The sequence below is a fragment of the Paramormyrops kingsleyae genome, chromosome 20, assembly GCF_048594095.1.
Source record: "Paramormyrops kingsleyae isolate MSU_618 chromosome 20, PKINGS_0.4, whole genome shotgun sequence".
In the NCBI taxonomy this organism is placed as follows: Eukaryota; Metazoa; Chordata; class Actinopteri; order Osteoglossiformes; family Mormyridae; genus Paramormyrops; species Paramormyrops kingsleyae.
The window spans coordinates 11,984,006-12,003,509 of record NC_132816.1 but is presented as its reverse complement, the minus strand read 5'-3'; positions in this window follow the sequence as shown (position 1 = coordinate 12,003,509).

Sequence of the window (19,504 nt, the reverse complement as noted above, 5' to 3'; positions counted from 1 at the left end):
CTCGAACCGTATAAACGGTTCCCGCTCGCAATAAACCTACTTAATCCCTGCACATCTGGATTCCCGGTCTCCTCATTCCGTGACACTTATCATATAGTCAGCTAACGAGTCCAAACGCTAACAAACCTTGGTCAAAATCGTTTTAGAAGGTGACAATATTTTATCTCTAAAATCCAAATATGAAATATGAAACAAAATTTGAGTAACTAGCTGTATATTACAACTGCCTTGCGAAATATCTTACCAAATGTCCCGTCCAATTATAGAACTTTTTAGGCGTAAAAAAATAAAAGTCTAACTTGCCGAATACAGATAAGTTATCGATCGTCACAAGAGAAAAAGGTGTGGCTCGAGCCTCTCTCGCTCCCGCCTAAACAATACTACGTTAATCTTATTTGGCATTTTTTTGAATACAAGTTTTTTGTTTGGTTTAGATACTTTTCTACCTCAGAATTTTAAAAAGTTTTTAAGAGACCAAAAATAGAGGCAGATACTTGTTGCAGTCAGTTCCGTCCTGCTTTATTTTATGTTTGTCCTTTAACATATTTGTAATATTATAGTGTTTTGCACATTGTTACCTTTATTGGTTTTGTTGTTTTGAGCTATGTGTTTCTTTGAATACTTGAAAATCAATAACCTTTTAAAATTTTATGGGAATTTAAATTTGTATGTAAATAGTAAAATTTGTTGGAAAATAAATATTTGTTTACTAATATTGTTTATTTCAATGTATTCATTCTATTTGTCAGAATATGGTTATTTTTATTATATTGATTATTACATGGAACAGTGTTGTGAAACTGTAATATTGATAATTATCGATATAAATGAGGTCCGTGTACATCATTTACGTCATTTCCTTACCCTCAGACAACATTTACTGACAGGGGAGGTTTATTTACAGGTGAGTACTGCAGCTAGACCCTTTTGGGAAAAATCAAACCACCCAGCTTCTCGCAGGGAATGTGCTGGAAAAGAAATGGGAGGAATCATTGTCATATCCCACATGTGCTTTTGATTTAAAGCTGAACAATTAGCTATTTTCGTGCAAAATATTGTATATGGCTAATCTGCCTAAAACCTGATTAAGGTGTTTTCATATGTTTTTAATGACCCAATTAGCTAGTCATGTAAAAAGTAATTGGGTTATTAAAACGCATTTAAACCATTTTTACCTGGTTATCATGTGTAAATGTAGTCAACGTAGCTAAACGTGGATCTCAATTTGTGACAATTGGGGGCCTTCACGCAAATTTCCTGTTTGTCCCTCCATAGCAGTGGTGGATGAAGTACTTAAATAGTTTTTTAAAATTCCAAGTAGAAATAAACTGTCATGACCTGCTCGTATGATCCTCGTGTGTACCACGCCCCCCTCGTTACCTTATGTGAATTCCTGATTGTTCTCAGCTGTTTTGCATTTCCGTCCCTTAGTCTTGTGTATTTAAGTCCACGTCTGAGTGCATATCATCAGATCTGTCATTAACGTTTGTCCTGTGCTGCTCCCTATCTGCCCTAATAAAACCCCGTTCTTGAATTCTCATCTCCTGGATTTGATTCCCGGCTCCCTGCTCGCGGATCGGACACAACAGAATGACATAGAGCCGGTGAGGAGAAGGCTCACCCCCTCACCGAGATGAAGTACCTTGATCTCGTTGATGAGGTACTCTCCTGGCTGCGGCAGCCCAAGATCAAAAAGGATCCCGCGGCTCGGGCATTAATCACCTGGAGCAGAGACCTCTTGGAGGAGAGGTGTGCACAAACCAGGGTGCAGAGGTGTGCACAAACCAGGGTGCAGAGGTGTGCACAAACTTCTAGTGGCTCAGGGAGAGGACAACGGAGGTAACGCTTGACACTTACCAATAGCTGGGGGAAGGAAAGGACAGCGGAGGCTCTGTGAGCAGGAGGAGATACCGGGAATTTTCCTGGGAGCTGCCCGGATCTCCACAGTCTCCCCTGTCAGGGGTCGGAGGATGCCCCTTACTATTCTGAACCCAGCGGTGTTCGTTCCAGACGTCACCACCACCACTTTCCGCGAGCTGATTGCTGAAGCCCACAACTAAGCCGCTATGCTGCCCGCGCCAGCAGCTTATCCCTTCCGGGGAATGCGCCTAGCCCTTAAAGGGGCCAGGTCAAACTCTCCGGTCCCCAAACTCTCCGGGAAGGTGGTGCCCGCGGCTGGGGTGCAGTCTCCGTCTTCGCCCCCCACGGTTTCTGTTTTACCTGACCTGCCTGTAACTGTTCCTGACCTGCCTGTACCTGACCTGCCAGTACCTGTTCCTGACCTGCCTGTCCCTGCGGATGACACACCGTCCTCTGAGGCTCCTGCAGTATCACCATCCTCCGTACTAAAAGGGGCAATGCCAGCCCTCCTAGCACCTGATGTTCCTGTCCCGCCGGTGCCTGGTGTGCCTGACCCGCCTGTCCAACCTGTTTTTGTCCTGCCCGTGCTGCCTTAACCAGCCAGCCCTGCCTGTCCCGCCTGTTTTGCCTGATCTGCCTGTCCCACCTGATCCAGACCTGCTTGTCCCGGCTGCCGCGCCATCCAGCGAGGCGCCCTGCTGATCCTAAGCCGGCGGTTCCTGATCTGCCCGAGGCCCCTGCTGCTCTGCCTGAGGTCCCGGCACCGCCTGCTGCTCCGCCCGCGGCTCCAGACGGCCTAACACTCCAGCCCCGGCTCCACCCGTCCCAGTTTCTGATCCTGCTCCAGTGCCTCTGGCTCCAGATCCAGTCCCTGAGGAGGTCCCGGACTATCAGAACACTGCTCCTCCTCCCTTGATGGAGGGAGAGGAGGAGCTTGAATGGGACCCCTCAGGGACCTCCCTAATCGCCCCTAAAGACTTCCCCAGGAGGAGAACTCCTCTGCCATCGCCCTCAGAAGGGTCGAACCCGGTCAGAACCCTGCCTGTTGATGTCCCGTAAAGGGAGAGGACATAGGTGCAGGGTTTGGGTCCCGCCCGCCCTGCCCCCCGGCTCGCCTGCAGTCCCCTGGGCTTCTGCTTGGCTGTCGCCTGCGGGTCCCCCACCATCACCTTGTTGGCCCTGCGGCCCTGCCTCTGATGCCTTGTCGGCTGCCTGCGGGTTCCCCCGCTCTGACTCATTGTTCGCCTGTGGGTCCCTCCACTACGGCTTGTCAGTGGAAGGTGCCTCCGCCTGCTGTGGCTGCGCTGTCGCCTGCTGTGGCTTCCCCTCCCTCCTTGCCTTTGTCGTGGTCCCCTTCTGCTCCCTCCTTGCCTTTGCCGTGGTCCCCTTCTGCTCCCTCTTCGCCTTCGCTGGTGCCCCCTTTGTCTTCCTCCTTGCCCCCTCCGTTGGTCCCTCCGGCTTCCTCCTCGGCCCCTTCGTGGTCCGCCTGGGATCCCTCCGGCTTCGGCTTTTCGGTCACCAGCGGCCCCTCCGGCTGCCGCCCGTCGCCCGCTGTGGCTCCCTCGGACTCCCCTTTGCCCCCCGTCCTTTCCTGTCTGGCCTCCCGTGTTTGCTCCTCATCCCTCTGTGCCTCCCGTGTTTGCTCCTCGTCCCTCTGTCCCTCCTATCTCGGCTCCTCGTCTGCCCTAATAAAACCCTGTTCTTGAATTCTCATCTCCTGGATTTGCTTCCCCGCTCCACGCTCGCGCATCGGACACAACATAAACAGGCAAAAAATGTACTCTAGTAAAAGATGAAGTACCCCATTGGCCTTTCTACTTAAGTAAAAGTAAGTACTTGCTTGTAAATATACTTGAAGTATTAAAGTAAAAGTACTTGAACTTGTAGTCACTGATTCAACTGTATAACATGGCATTAACTGGGTCTTGGTACTGCTTTTTGTGATTTTTATACACTGCATGGATGAAAGCAGAAAATTTGCCTGAAGGCTTCGATTGTCACTGCCCAGTTTGCAGCCGCATGCTCACTATGTTTCTTGCAACATTGAGCACCATTTCACAGAACTGCCCGATCTCCACAATGCATGTTCCAACAGTTTTCTATTTACAGTTTTATATTTTATACATTAATATCTTATATTTTGTTACATGCTTAATTGGAAATTTCCACAAATTTCTAAATAAAAGAAAAAAAAATTAAATATGAGTAAGTACCTTTTATTTGTCTATAATAATTCAAAATGTAATAAGAACATAAGAACTATACAAACAAGAGGAGGCCATTTGGCCCATCGAGCTCGCTTGGGGAGAACTTAACTAATAGCTCAGAGTTGTTAAAATCTTATCTAGCTCTGATTTAAAGGAACTCAAAAATTCAGCTTGCACTATGTTATCAGGAAGACTATTCCATACTCTGACTACACGCTGTGTAAAGAAGTGCTTCCTTAAATCCAGTTTGAAATGTTCTCCCGCTAATTTCCACCTATGGCCACAAGTTCTTATATTTGAACTAATGCTGAAGTAACTATTCAGTTGAACAGCATCCAAACCTGTTAGAATCTTATAGACCTGGATCATGTCCCCCCTCAGTCTCCTTTGCTTGAGGCTGAACAGATTTAGTTCAACTAACCTTTCCTCGTATGACATTCCTCTAAGACCAGGAATCATTCTTGTGGCCCTACACTGCACCTTTTCTAAGGCCGCAATGTCCTTTTTAAGATATGGTGACCAAACCTGCACACAATATTCTAGGTGAGGTCTCACCAAGCAATTGTATAATCTTAGCATTACCTCCCTTGACTTAAACTCCACACACCTGGAGATATACCCCAACATCCTATTGGCCTTTTTTATTGCTTCTCCGCACTGGCGAGAATGAGACATGGAAGCATCAACATACACACCAAGGTCTATCTCATAATCAGCTACCTTTATTTCAGTATGTCCCATAAAATACCTGTACTTTATATTTCTGCTCCCTACATGGAGTACCTTACATTAGTCTATGTTAAATTTCATCTGCCAGGTATCAGTCCAGTCACTAATTAAATCAAGATCCCGCTGTAGCTGCTGAGCCGCTAGTTCAGTATCTGCTACACCACCCACCTTGGTGTCATATGCAAATTTCACCAGTTTACTGTATATATTGGTGTCTATATCATTTATGTAAATTAGGAACAATAGTGGTCCTAAAATTGAACCCTGCGGTACCCCACTATGAACGCAGGCCCACTGTGACATTGTGCCTCTTATAACTACTCGCTGCTTCCTATCTGTTAACCAGTTATCAATCCAGGTCGCTACAGTTCCTAAAATACCTGCCGCTTTGAGTTTAAGTAAGAGCCTCTTGTGGGGGACAACATCAAAAGCCTTTTGGAAATCTAAGTAGATGACATCATAGGCCTTCTTATCATCAACTTCCTGAGTAGCTTCCTCAAAAAACTCCAAGAGATTTGTTAAACAGGATCTACCTCTCCTAAATCCATGCTGGCTATCCCTCAAAATGTTATTTGAGTCCAGGTAATCTACCATTTTCTCTTTGATTATAGCCTCCATAACTTTACCAGTTATACAAGTTAGACTGATTGGCCTATAGTTTGACAAATTACTTCTATCCCCTTTTTTGAAAATGGGCGTTATGTTGGCATACTTCCAATCAGAAGGTACCACACCTTCAGATAAGTGTTTTTGAAACAGTAAAGTTAAGGGTCGGCAAATAATATCCCTCATCACTTTTAACACTATAGGTAAGATGCCATCAGGGCCCTGTGATTTATTTATTTTGAGCTTAGCTAGGCTTTGCAAAACATCAGCTTCAGTTACATATATATTAGTTATAGACGATGCTGGATTAGTAATAAGAACTGGTAAGTTACTAGTGTCCTCAACAGTGAAAACCATGCAAAACTATCATTGAACTCATTTACTATATCAATGTCGTTCTCAATTATAAGACCCTTACTATCCTGCAGATTAGTAATTTCAGCTTTTAGAGCTCTTTTAGAGTTAAAATACTGGAAGAAACTTTTAACGTCTTCCTTTCGACATTCCTTTTAGCTCGTCTAATGATATTTTTTAAATCCTGTGGTCATTTTACATAAACTATATTTATTCATTGAATTTACAGAAAATGTGCTATATCATGATATGTATCGTTATCAGGATTTAAGATTGCATTCATATTGCAAAGCCCTACATGTCCCTAACATTATCAACCTGCTATTCACAGTTCACCAATAAGTTAGCCTGATCAAACATCTGAGGATCACCTCTTGCCATTTCCAGAGCCATCTTTTAAAATGAATCAAAAGGTATTGTATGTCGTTCAAACTGTGTAACAATCAATCTCTCCAGCCAGAAAGAAACCACAGTACAAAGTTTATACAAGGTTTAATCTCAATCCAATCGTAGTTCCTCTGAGGTAGTTCTGGAACCCTTTTTAGTACCTAATCCAGACTCAGTACTTTTTGTTAGAACATGAACTACTGATTAAGAGGTGTGTCCCAATACTTTTGTCCATATGGTGTGTGTGTGTGTGTGTGTGTACATATACATAAAATTATATATTACATATAACAACCTACATTGCACCTTGATGGAATGAAACTGCTTTGTCTTTGCAATATCGGGTTAATTCTCTGATGGTGCTCTTTCAATGTGCGAGCAGCCAATAGCACTGACAACAACAGGATAGCTGGAGATTGCTGCAAATTGTATTGTCATGTTTGCCTGTACATCCAGTTGTATATCGTTATTTGTTGTTGTGTGCAGCCGATCTTGTGTGTGTGTGTGACTGGATGTTGAAGATTAATAAAAGAAGGATCAGTCACCGCCATTAACTCGGCTAGACTCTTATTACAGAGGGCACCGGAAAAATTATATACCCATATGTCCACCAGACTCAGGAATATAACAATTGGCGATGAGGACTATCAACAGCTGCGTGTGTCTTGTTATCGGTTGGAGGGGTAAGTAAAACTCTCGGAAGCTAATGCTAACGCACGAGTGACTAGTGGCGGGGAGCTCACGCAAATAATAAATAAATAAATAAAATGTGAATAAATATATTGCTAGGGAGATCGGCATGGCTGGGATTATTGGCAGCATCGGCCCTTTTGATGAAAATACTGAACAATGATGCTCTTACACGGAACGTTTTGAGTATTTTATCGAAGCGAATGGTATTGAGGACGCTAAAATCGTGCCAACATTCCTAAGCGTAATGGGTCCCAGAACATTCAATCTGCTACGCTGTCTGATTCACCCCGATAAGCCCGGGACCAAGCGTTACCAGGATATTGTAGCCACCTTGACAGCGCATTTTTCTCCTAAGCCCCTTGTAATTGCAGAACGCTTCCGTTTCCATAAGAGGAATCAGGAGGAAGGGGAAACCGTGACCATGTTTGTGGCAGCTCTAAAAAGGCTGGCGGAGCACTGTGAATTCAATGAGGTGCTAAACGACACCATCAGAAACAGGCTTGTCTGCGGGCTGAGTAGTGAAGCCATCCAAAAACGCCTGCTAATTGAGGGGGCGTTGTCCTTGGAAAAAGCCATTGATGTTAGCGTGTCCATAGAGTTAGCTGCTAAGGAGGCTCATCAGCTAAGGACAACTGGGATATTACACAAAATCTCCACAGAAGCAAAGAGTCCACAGCACAAATGCTACAGATGTGACAAAACAGGGCATAAGGTGTAAAAAAAAAAAAAGGCCACCTGGAAAGATCTTGTAAAAGCAAAAGAGTGGACGATAAATTAAAACACTTCAACAAAACAAAATACCATGAAAAAAAAGGACGTTCAGTCTATAATGTGCAAACAGACGAGACCCAAACAGGATGTAGCAGCTCATTGGATGAGACAACTGTGTACGTACTGTCTATTACAGGAGGCGCTGAGGAGTACTGGGTCACCCCATTATTAGACGGGAAGGTGGTGCATATGGAAATTGACACAGGAGCAGCGGTTTCCATAGTTCCTGAGACTGTTAATAAACAAACGCTACGTCATCTGCCATTGCAGCCATCCAAGCTCATCCTGAAAACCTATACAGGTGAACCGGTACCGACCAAAGGAGTCCTGGAGGTCACTGTACAGATAAATGGGCAGACTGCAAAGCTGCCGTTATATGTGGTGCTGGGGCAGTCATGGCTGGAGAAAATTGCCCTGGATTGGCCAGCAATCCATAGGCTGGGCAAAAAGGACTCGCATGTCTCAAGGGTACTGTGCAAACATGAGGAGCTGTTTACAGAGGAACTAGGTACTATGAAGGACATTAAGGTTAACCTGAAGGTTAAAGCGGATAGCACACCGAAGTTTATGAGAGCCAGACCAGTTCCCTACGCAATAAGGCTGAAGGTAGAGGCAGAGCTAGAATCCTTGGTAAAAGGGGAAGTGTTAGAGCCTGTCAGTCAGAGCGACTGGGCGACACCAATTGTACCGGTTCTTAAAAAAGATGGCTCCGTAAGGATTTGCGGCGATTTCAAGGTCACCATAAATCCTGTGTTAGAGGTCGAACAATATCCGCTCCCCCACATCGACGATTTGTTTGCGGATTTAGCTGGGGGTAAAAGATTCAGTAAAATTGACCTTACCCAAGCCTATCTCTAAAAGCCTGTGTATGAGAAGTCCAAAGAGCTGCTCACAATAGTCACACACAAGGGCCTCTACAGATACTGTAGACTGCCATTTGGAATATCATCAGCCCCAGCTCTGTTCCAGCGTGCTATGGACCAGATACTGAGTGGATTGCCTAGTGTGCAATGCTACCTGGATGACATACTCGTCACAGGCGAGAACGAGGAAAAGCATCTGGAAAACCTGGATGCCACAATGGAGCGCTTAAAGAAATATGGACTTAGAGTGCGTAAATCCAAGTGCGAGTTTTTTCAGGCTTCCGTGGAATATTTGGGACACATAATTGACTCAGATGGCTTACACAAGGCTCCATCCAAGGTTCAAGGCCATTATAGAAGCACCAGAGCCCCAAAATGTGAGCCAGCTACGCTCCTATCTGGGTCTTCTAAACTATTACGGAAGATTCATAATAAACCTGTCTTCCAAGCTAAAACCTCTTCACCAGTTACTCTGTCACAACAGATGGAAATGGACTGAACAGTGCCGTCTCGCATTCACACAGACCAAAACGGCATTGCTGGAGTCAGACACCTTGACACACTTTGACCCCAATCTCCCCATACAACTCGCCTGCGATGCCTTTCCTTATGGAATAGGAGCGGTCATTTCACACTTAATGCCCAATAGTGAAGAACGACCCATTGCCTTCGCTTCTTGTTCACTCAGCAAGGCAGAGAGTAATTCTGCACAAATCGAGCGTGAAGCTCTAGGAATTGTGTTTGGCATCCGGAAGTTCCACCAATACCTTTTTGGTAGGAAGTTTGTCCTCCTAACGGACCACCGCCCTCTTACAGCCATATTCGGGCCCCACACTGACATTCTGCCCTTAGCGGTCAGCCGGATGCAAAGGTGGGCATTGCTGCTATCAGCTCACACATACGACATTAGGTACAGGAAGTCAGAGCTTCATGCAAATGCTGATGGCCTCTCCAGACTACCCCTACCAGTAAAACCAGAGGAATTGCCAGCAGCTGAGATTTTCTACTTCAGACAAGTAGAGGAGGCTCCAATCACCTCAGCCCAAGTGAAAAGACACACCTGATCCGACCCAGTACTTTCAATGTTGTTAGGAATAGTGGTAAAGGGAGGTAGTGGCAACTCTCCAATGTTAAAACCATATTTTCCAAAAAGGAATGAACTCTCTGTACAAGCAGGATGCCTCCTATGGGGAAATAGAGTGATCATTCCACCAGCCTTGAGGAAAAGACTCCTGCAGCAACTGTGGAATGGTGCGTAAGAAGGAGCTTGCCAGAAGCTACTTCTGGTGGTCCGGACTTGATAGACAAATTGAAGACACCGCGAGAACATGCCCATCATGCCAAACCAACCGCTGCATGCCACCACCAGCCCCTCTACACCCATGGGACTGACCAGAGGAGCAATGGCAGCGTGTCCACATAGACTTTGCGGGGCCATTCGAAGATCGAATGTTTCTGGTGGCAGTAGATGCACATAGTAAATGGCCAGAGGTGTTCATCATGAGGTCTACTACTACGGAGCAAACCATTGAAAGGCTCGGCGAAACGTTCAGCCGATTCGGCTTCCCCGAGCAGCTTGTGAGCGATAATGGCCCTCAGTTTGTATCACAGGAGTTTAGAAGGTTCCTCGAGCTAAATGGGGTTCAAAACATTAGTACTGCTCCATACCACCCATCCACCAATGGATTAGCTGAGAGATTTGTTCAGAGCTTGAAAAATACTTTAAGGGTTTCACGAGGACAGGGCTCTCTGCATCAGCGATTAAACAGCTTCTTGTTATCCTACAGAAATGTTGCACATACAACTTACCAAAGCAGCACCTGCCACACTTCTCTTGAATAGACAACTCCAGACAAACCTTGTCCTGCTGAAACCACCAAAGATTAAGCAGACTGTGCTCCAGAAGCAAAGGGCGCAGATTGAGAGACACGGACGAACCGCAAAGGAGCGGGGTTTCCACCCAGGTGAACATCACGTAACTATAATCATGAACCAAAATGGGTGCCGGCCACAGTCACGGCACAAACAGATCCCGTGTCCTATACTGTCAAAACAGCAGAAGACATTGTCTGGAAAAGGCATAGTGACCAGCTGCTGGCTGAACCTGGCCTTCCACAGGAAGCTTCACGGGGGCGTGGTGGTGGGGCCTTTGACCGACTTCACCCGACCACAAACACATCCACCTGTGACACACCATGTGCAGTGGATCCTATGTCGGATGGACCCATCCTTTCGGCTATTTCGAACACGGAACAATCAATGGGCCCCTTACTTAAATTGGCGGCTTCTGTTGGTAGCAGTGTGGCCTCACCAGACAACAACGTGGTCCACCGCTACCCTAAGAGAGAACGCCGGCCTCCAGAACGTTTAGATTTGTAGTGTAAAGACATAACCAGAGGAATGGGGCAGAATTATCCCCAGGGTAATGTCAGGGTTGGGGGCAGTCTACCCCCCTCCCATAGTATATATATATATATATATATATATATATATATATATATATATATATATATATATATATACATATATATACACTCACCTAAAGGATTATTAGGAACACCTGTTCAATTTCTCATTAATGCAATTATCTAATCAACCAATCACATGGCAGTTGCTTCAATGCATTAGGGGTCTGGTCCTGGTCAAAACAATCTCCTGAACTCCAAACTGAATGTCAGAATGGGAAAGAAAGGTGATTTAAGCAATTTTGAGCGTGGCATGGTTGTTGGTGCCAGACGGGCCGGTCTGAGTATTTCACAATCTGCTCAGTTACTGGGATTTTCACGCACAACCATTTCTAGGGTTTACAAAGAATGGTGTGCAAAGGGAAAAACATCCAGTATGCGGCAGTCCTGTGGGCGAAAATGCCTTGTTGATGCTAGAGGTCAGAGGAGAATGGGCCGACTGATTCAAGCTGATAGAAAAGCAACTTTGACTGAAATAACCACTCGTTATAACCGAGGTATGCAGCAAAGCATTTGTGAGGCCACAACACGCACAACCTTGAGGCAGATGGGCTACAACAGCAGAAGACCCCACCGGGTACCACTCATCTCTACTACAAATAGGAAAAAGAGGCTACAATTTGCACGAGCTCACCAAAATTGGACAGTTGAAGACTGGAAAAATGTTACCTGGTCTGATGAGTCTCGATTACTGTTGAGACATTCAAATGGTAGAGTCAGAATTTGGCGTAAACAGAATGAGAACATGGATTCATCATGCCTTGTTACCACTGTGCAGGCTGGTGGTGGTGGTGTAATGGTGTGGGGGATGTTTTCTTGGCACACTTTAGGCCCCTTAGTGCCAATTGGGCATCGTTTAAATGCCACGGCCTACCTGAGCATTGTTTCTGACCATGTCCATCCCTTTATGACCACCATGTACCCATCCTCTGATGGCTACTTCCAGCAGGATAATGCACCATGTCACAAAGCTCGAATCATTTCAAATTGGTTTCTTGAACATGACAATGAGTTCACTGTACTACAATGGCCCCCACAGCCACCAGATCTCAACCCAATAGAGCATCTTTGGGATGTGGTGGAACAGGAGCTTCGTGCCCTGGATGTGCATCCCACAAATCTCCATCAACTGCAAGATGCTATCCTATCATCCTTTAGGTGAGTGTGTGTGTGTGTATGTATGTATATATATATATACACAGTATATATATATATATATATAAAATTAAAAAGTGAGTTAGGAATTGAGAGGTTTATTGTTCATGTTATTTCTGTCTTTCAGTTTCTGTGCTGTTCTGACATAAGGTGATGCTGCACTGTTGTTAGCATGGAACTTATGGTATGAGTTGGAGGGCCAACAGGATGTCGGGTGTTTGGGGTGGTTCTTGCTAATTAAGTGGGAAGGAGTATGTTGTATATCGTTATTTGTTGTTGTGTGCAGCCGATCTTGTGTGTGAGTGACTGTTGCTGTCTACTCTGACTTCTCAGTACGCACATCTCTAACCTAGACTGTATGCAATAAATGAATTGGTTCATATAAAGTCATTCAATTAAAAGAGTAAATATGTTGATTCACTTCAGAGAAATACTCAGTGTTAGTTGTAGTCCAGATATGTGTTTCAATACTTATTTGAGCAATAAAACTTTAAATGTTTCTGTCTGAACTCTAGATCGTTTTTTTCTGTTTCCTTCAAGACCTGCGTATGACTGCTTTGGACCCCTCGTAAATGTGCTAACTTTCACAGGATAAGTTTTTCTTTATAAATTCCGAAATCTTTATATATTCATGCGCGTACAAATGTTTCTCGTCTTTTTTTTTTGTTCGAATGAAGCCTTTTAATGTAAAAAATCCCGACCAAGCTTTTTTTTTTTGTTTGGACTCTACTGAGCAGTCCCTGAGCAGTCTTCTGGACTTGCATGCGCCCTTAACATCCAGGTCTGTCTCATTCTCGTGCTCAGCACCTTGGTACACCTGTGAGCTGCGAAAAATGAAGGCGGCTGGGCGTGTCCTTGAGAGGCGGCTCAAGGTTTCTGGGCTGACTGTCCACAAACAAGCTTACAGGGAACATAAGAAGGTGTATGCAGAAGCTCTGAAGGTTGCTCGGTCCAGGTTCTATTCCAACATCATCAGCAACAGTTCCATGAACTCCAAAAAACTTTTTTCAACTATAAATCACCTTCTAAAACCTCCTTCACCTGCCCACTCCAAGGCCACCGAGGAGAGGTGCAACATGTACCTCAATTTTTTCAAACAAAAAGTTTATAACATCCGCTCACACCTCTCCACCACGGATATCCTGCCTCCTCCAACTATCGACCCACTGTCTGAGACTGTCCAGCCCCTTTGCTCCTTCTCTGCTACCACACGGGAAGAGGTGGAGGACGTCATCAGGAAAATGAAACCGTCGACCAGTTCCCTGGACCCTTTCCCCTCAGCCCTGTTGAAGGCTAACATCTCTACTGTCTCTCCACTCATCACCAGGATTATAAACAACTCCCTCCTGGCTGGCCATATTCCTTCTGCACTAAAAACTGCTGTCATCAGACCTCTACTGAAAAAACCCACCCTGGATCCTGAAGTTCTGTCTAACTACAGGCCCATCTCCAATCTTCCATTTCTCTCTAAAGTTCTGGAAAAAACTGTTGCAGCACAACTTCATGATCACCTCAAACTAAATAACCTGTTTGAAAAGTTTCAGTCTGGTTTTCGCCCTGGCCATAGCACTGAAACAGCCCTGGTCAGGGTCACCAATGACCTTCTGATGACAGCAGATACTGGTTCCCCCTCTCTACTTATCCTTCTTGACCTGACCGCTGCTTTTGATACAATAGACCACAACATCCTCCTTCACCGCCTGCAATACTCCATTGGACTCTCAGGAAATGTTCACAACTGGTTTACATCATACCTGACCGGCAGAACTGAGCACGTCACCCTTGGCAGTGCAAAATCTCACACCCACAACGTCACCTGTGGTGTCCCACAGGGCTCTGTGCTAGGCCCCATCCTTTTCACCATCTACATGCTCCCCCTTGGAAACATCATTGGCAGACATGGTTTATCTTTTCATTGCTATGCCGATGACATTCAGCTTTATCTCAGGACTACCCCCATCTCCTCTACTGCCCCTCTGTCAGCATCCACACTGACTACCTGCCTGGAGGATATAGAGGTATGGATGAGGCTCAACTTCCTAAAGCTGAACAGTTCCAAAACAGAAGCCATCTTAGTTGGCACACCTCACCATCTCCGCTCTTCTACAATCACCAGTATCACTTTCTCTGGCCAAAACATCCCCCTTTCCACATCTGTCTCCAATTTGGGTGTTAAACTGGACCCTCAACTCACCTTTGACACCCACATCAAACACCTCTGTAAGTCATCATTCTACCACCTCAAGAACATCGCCAAACTCCGCCCAACACTCAGCCTGGCAGATGCAGAGAAGTTCGTCCATGCCTTTGTCTCCTGCAGGCTGGATTACTGTAATGCACTCCTCATTGGGATTCCTGGCAAGAATATCCAGAGACTACAGTATATTCAGAACAGCGCTGCCAGGATCCTGATGAGGGTGCGAAAGCATGACCACATCACCCCCATCCTGAAAACCCTTCACTGGCTCCCTGTCCCACTCAGGATAGAGTACAAGGTCTCTCTCCTCACCCATCAATGCATCTATGGACATGCTCCCCTTTACTTAAGAGAACTCCTCACCCCCCCATACCTCCTCACGCACCCTCCGCTCTGTACACACTAACACCCTCCAAGTCCCCAGAACTAAGCTCCGCAGCATGGGTGATAGGGCTTTTTCATCTGTGGCGCCGAGGCTGTGGAACGCCCTCCCTGACTACCTGAGAGCCCCACAGTCGACTGATGCTTTTAAACAAAACCTAAAAACTCATCTTTTTAGAAAGGCATTTTATTAAAGTATTTTATAGATCCTCCTGTTTTTATTTCTTTATTTTTACTGTGTAGCACTTTGAGATTTCTAAAATATAAAGTGCAATACAAATAAAATTTATTATTATTATTATTATTATATTTTATAAAAGTGTATACTTTCAAATGAATGTCATATTTCAAGCCTGAGATGATGCTTTGATAAGGGCCACAGTGGATCTCTAGTACTGTTTACCTGCATTGCTGTAAATTGCTACTGGCAGTATTCGGTATACCTAGAGTCCACTTTAGTTTGGCTGTATTCAGATGCAAATTAGTTAATGACATTTGTACTCGGTGATCCTTCACCGCCATTATAATGAGGAATACTTAGAAACACTTCATAACAAATAAATAAAAGAGTAACACTGGGTAATAACGATCGAGGCGGCTTCTCCTTTCAATTTTAGCAGCGTAGACAGACATACTTAGTAGTGTCTCCGCATCTATAAAGAAGAGAAGCAAGTCGTAATTAAAGCACTGCGCCGTAGCTGTGGTGAGGCATCGTGGACTAAAGCTGCACTTTTCACTTGTTTCACTTCTGGATCAAACTCTAAATACCTTTGTCGTGCGTTTAAAAAATAACAGAGCAGAAAACAACTAATCGGTTTTGTTACCATTTTATCATGACCTGCTCGTACGATCCTCGTGTGTGCCACGCCCCCTCATTTACCTCATGTGAATTCCCGATTGTGATCACCTGTGTCCTGTTATTTCGGCTAGTCTTGTGTATATCAGTCCACGTCTTCCTCTGTTTCCCAGATCTGTCATTGAGGTTTCTACCGTGTGGTTAGTGTTGCTCGTGCCTTTCCCGATTAAACCTCAGTCTTTCTGGATCTCTGTCTGCCCGTGTAGTGATTCCCTGCTTCCTGCTTGATCGCCCGACACGGAACGTAACACATGTACCTTTTCGGAGGAGCTGAAACAATGAATGAAAAGGAATTATTGAAGGAATTAAATGACTGCTTTGCGGGATTCATGAAAAAACGGCATCACTGCGAATGTCAACAAAATGTTGGAGAAAGAAACTGACTTATAAAGGAAAAAGAAAACCTCCCCCGCGTCACAGGGATTTGGCTGCGAGATTAAAAATCTGAGAAAAACGAATACATGGAATTACACTTCAGAAGCAAAAGATTCAATCTGACCACCACAAGTTGGAGGAAGATATCCGACTTTTGACTGAAAAATGTGAAGCAGAGATCAAACGCAGGTCAGACGTGGAAGAGCGCATTATGGGATTAAAGTTGAGTAATACACGCGTTTGTGAAACACTTAGACAGGAAACTCTAATCGCTCGTCGAAGAGACAATTACCCTCAGAAATAAATACCGAGAGGTAGCTGAAGTATTGGCACAACTAAAGGATTTGTCGATTTCCTTTGGAACTGAGAACGTTTTGGAAATTAAATAGCGCGGATATAAGAGAAGTTCAGCTCTGGAGTGTCAAATTAATGAGCTTCAGGAATGATAGTCCACATCTCAGTCATTATCAGGTAGCGCTTTCCTGCTCACTTCAGCATATCAACTTTTAACACTAAATACGGATATCTGTGCTCATTCCACGTTAGAATACGTAGAGCGGTACCTTAAACATAGTGTATGAAATGTCCGCCTACTTGGGCAAATATTTAATTTGCTCAATGTGATAATGGCATTAGACGCTGAGATGGCTTCCTATTTAAAATGCAGTGAAGCTGTGTAACACAGATATTAAAAAATGTTGTCTCCATATTATGCAAAAATAAGGTATAGTATAAATACAATTCATCTATCCATCTTTCATAACTGCTTAAATATAATAGTTACATCCAAATGCCATATGGAATTACAGCTGTGTAATAACTTTCCATTTATTGCTTTCTAATATTCCTGCAAGATTAAGATGCTCCAGTTCCTCACAATTTTGGTTGCAGAACCACCTGCATAATCAGTAATGCTTATCGTGACAAATGTTGCATAAGAACACAATTAGCAGAGCAGAATATCTGTTGAGAAGAGGGAGGATGCCCTCAAATTCTGGGGAAACCAAAGGTCAAACTGAATTAACAAGAGTAGAAAATGGGGCTTGTGGAGAAAGAAGACAATAGGGAAAATGTTTGACACTGAAGTGACTCCTGAAGGAGAGGATGTTCCAATATTAGAAAAGGCCCCAGAGGATACATCACATGAGACTTGTTCCTGCAAGGAGAGTGATATAAAAAGCACAGGCTAGTGAAGATGAACTTGGCCCAGAAACAGAACACAGAGAACCACTTCGCAAGATGCCCAGTGAGGGGACAAAAAGACCCATGATGACAATGCAGACACAAAGCAAAGTTCTTGTGTACTTCAAATCACAATACAAGAAGCAAAAGTATATCTTGGGTGCCAAACTGTAAGAGTGCAGCAAAATGACAAGAGTAGACTGAAATGTCCTCTAGGCTTAGTAACACTGAGACTAACTCAGCCAATGAACTGCAAAAAGGCTCCCACCTCAAAAGCCAATAGCAACAAAGGTAACCATATATTCAGCAGAGAGCCAGAAAAAAAAGTTGAGTTAAGACAATTTCAGGGCTTACTGAAAGCATATTTGAATTCAGTTTACGTTTAAAGTTGCAATACCTGCAAAATATCATCTATAGGCCTGGACGATATGGCAAAAATTTATATCACGATATATTTCTTAATTTTGGTCGATACGATATAATTCCGATATCGATATGGACAATATTAAAAAGCCTCAGGAAAAAACTGCCGAGGACACGCACAATGGTTGTCTGCAAACTGAATTTGCAAAGTCTATAATACCTCCAGGCTCCTCCTATTAAAATTATATAATTTTTTTTTTAAATAAAAACAGTACAAAAAAAAAAAGGTTCACTTTTTATTTGTATTTAGCCTTTACAAACAAGAAATGTGAAATAAACTATCAAATAAATAAAACTCTCAGACTCAGCTTATTAACAATAATATATTTCCATTTAAACTAGAACAGGCTGATTATTCATATACAGTCGAACCCGGTTATGTCGCCGGCCTAGGGGGTTGCCAAAAAGCGTCGAGATAACCGATGATCGAGATAACCGAAAACCAATATGGCAGCACTATATTAGCATGTGCTTGAAATGTATTTATGTGCGTTAATAACTGAGAATGTACATGCACGGGTTTTTGGCATTGCCGCGATTTGTTTGACGCGATCGGCATGCTATAAATATGTACATACATCGGGGCCGGTTCTAGACATGCATATATGAGGGGGCAGACAGAAATGTGAAGGGGGCACATGGTGGCGACAAAGGCAGGAAAGGGGTGGGGTGGTGCTCTGGATAACTGTTTTTGTCATGTAATTGGATTGCACTTTGTCAGGCCTCTGCCCTAAGACCTGTCCAACTTGGGTGTCCCACCTGAAGGCTAAGCTTCTGCTGGTGTAGCTCTTAGGGTCACTGAGGCACACAAAGCCCCTGACCACAGTAAGGTGGCAATCCCTCAGGGGGAAAACTGAAAAGTAAAAGAAAAAATAAAATAAAATATTCCTCATCAGATTAAAAACAAGACATTTACCTTAATTGGATGGCCTATATCAAACATATTTGAACCCAACAAAACACTTTTCACTATTGCCAATATTACCAAAACTAAAAAGGGTAGGCTAAGTTATGAAAAAGAAAAAATCAATTCACCGAGTCTTGAAATATAAAACTGAAAAATAGGATCGGTCAGGGTTCATTTCACTACATGTTGTACTTGTTATAACTAGGCCTGGACGATATGGCAAAAATTTATATCACGATATATTTCTTAATTTTGGTCGATACGATATAATTCCGATATCGATATGGACAATATTAAAAAGCCTCAGGAAAAAACTGCCGAGGACACGCACAATGGTTGTCTGCAAACTGAATTTGCAAAGTCTATAATACCTCCAGGCTCCTCCTATTAAAATTATATAATTTTTTTTTTAAATAAAAACAGTACAAAAAAAAAAAGGTTCACTTTTTATTTGTATTTAGCCTTTACAAACAAGAAATGTGAAATAAACTATCAAATAAATAAAACTCTCAGACTCAGCTTATTAACAATAATATATTTCCATTTAAACTAGAACAGGCTGATTATTCATATACAGTCGAACCCGGTTATGTCGCCGGCCTAGGGGGTTGCCAAAAAGCGTCGAGATAACCGATGATCGAGATAACCGAAAACCAATATGGCAGCACTATATTAGCATGTGCTTGAAATGTATTTATGTGCGTTAATAACTGAGAATGTACATGCACGGGTTTTTGGCATTGCCGCGATTTGTTTGACGCGATCGGCATGCTATAAATATGTACATACATCGGGGCCGGTTCTAGACATGCATATATGAGGGGGCAGACAGAAATGTGAAGGGGGCACATGGTGGCGACAAAGGCAGGAAAGGGGTGGGGTGGTGCTCTGGATAACTGTTTTTGTCATGTAATTGGATTGCACTTTGTCAGGCCTCTGCCCTAAGACCTGTCCAACTTGGGTGTCCCACCTGAAGGCTAAGCTTCTGCTGGTGTAGCTCTTAGGGTCACTGAGGCACGCAAAGCCCCTGACCACAGTAAGGTGGCAATCCCTCAGGGGGAAAACTGAAAAGTAAAACAAAAAATAAAATAAA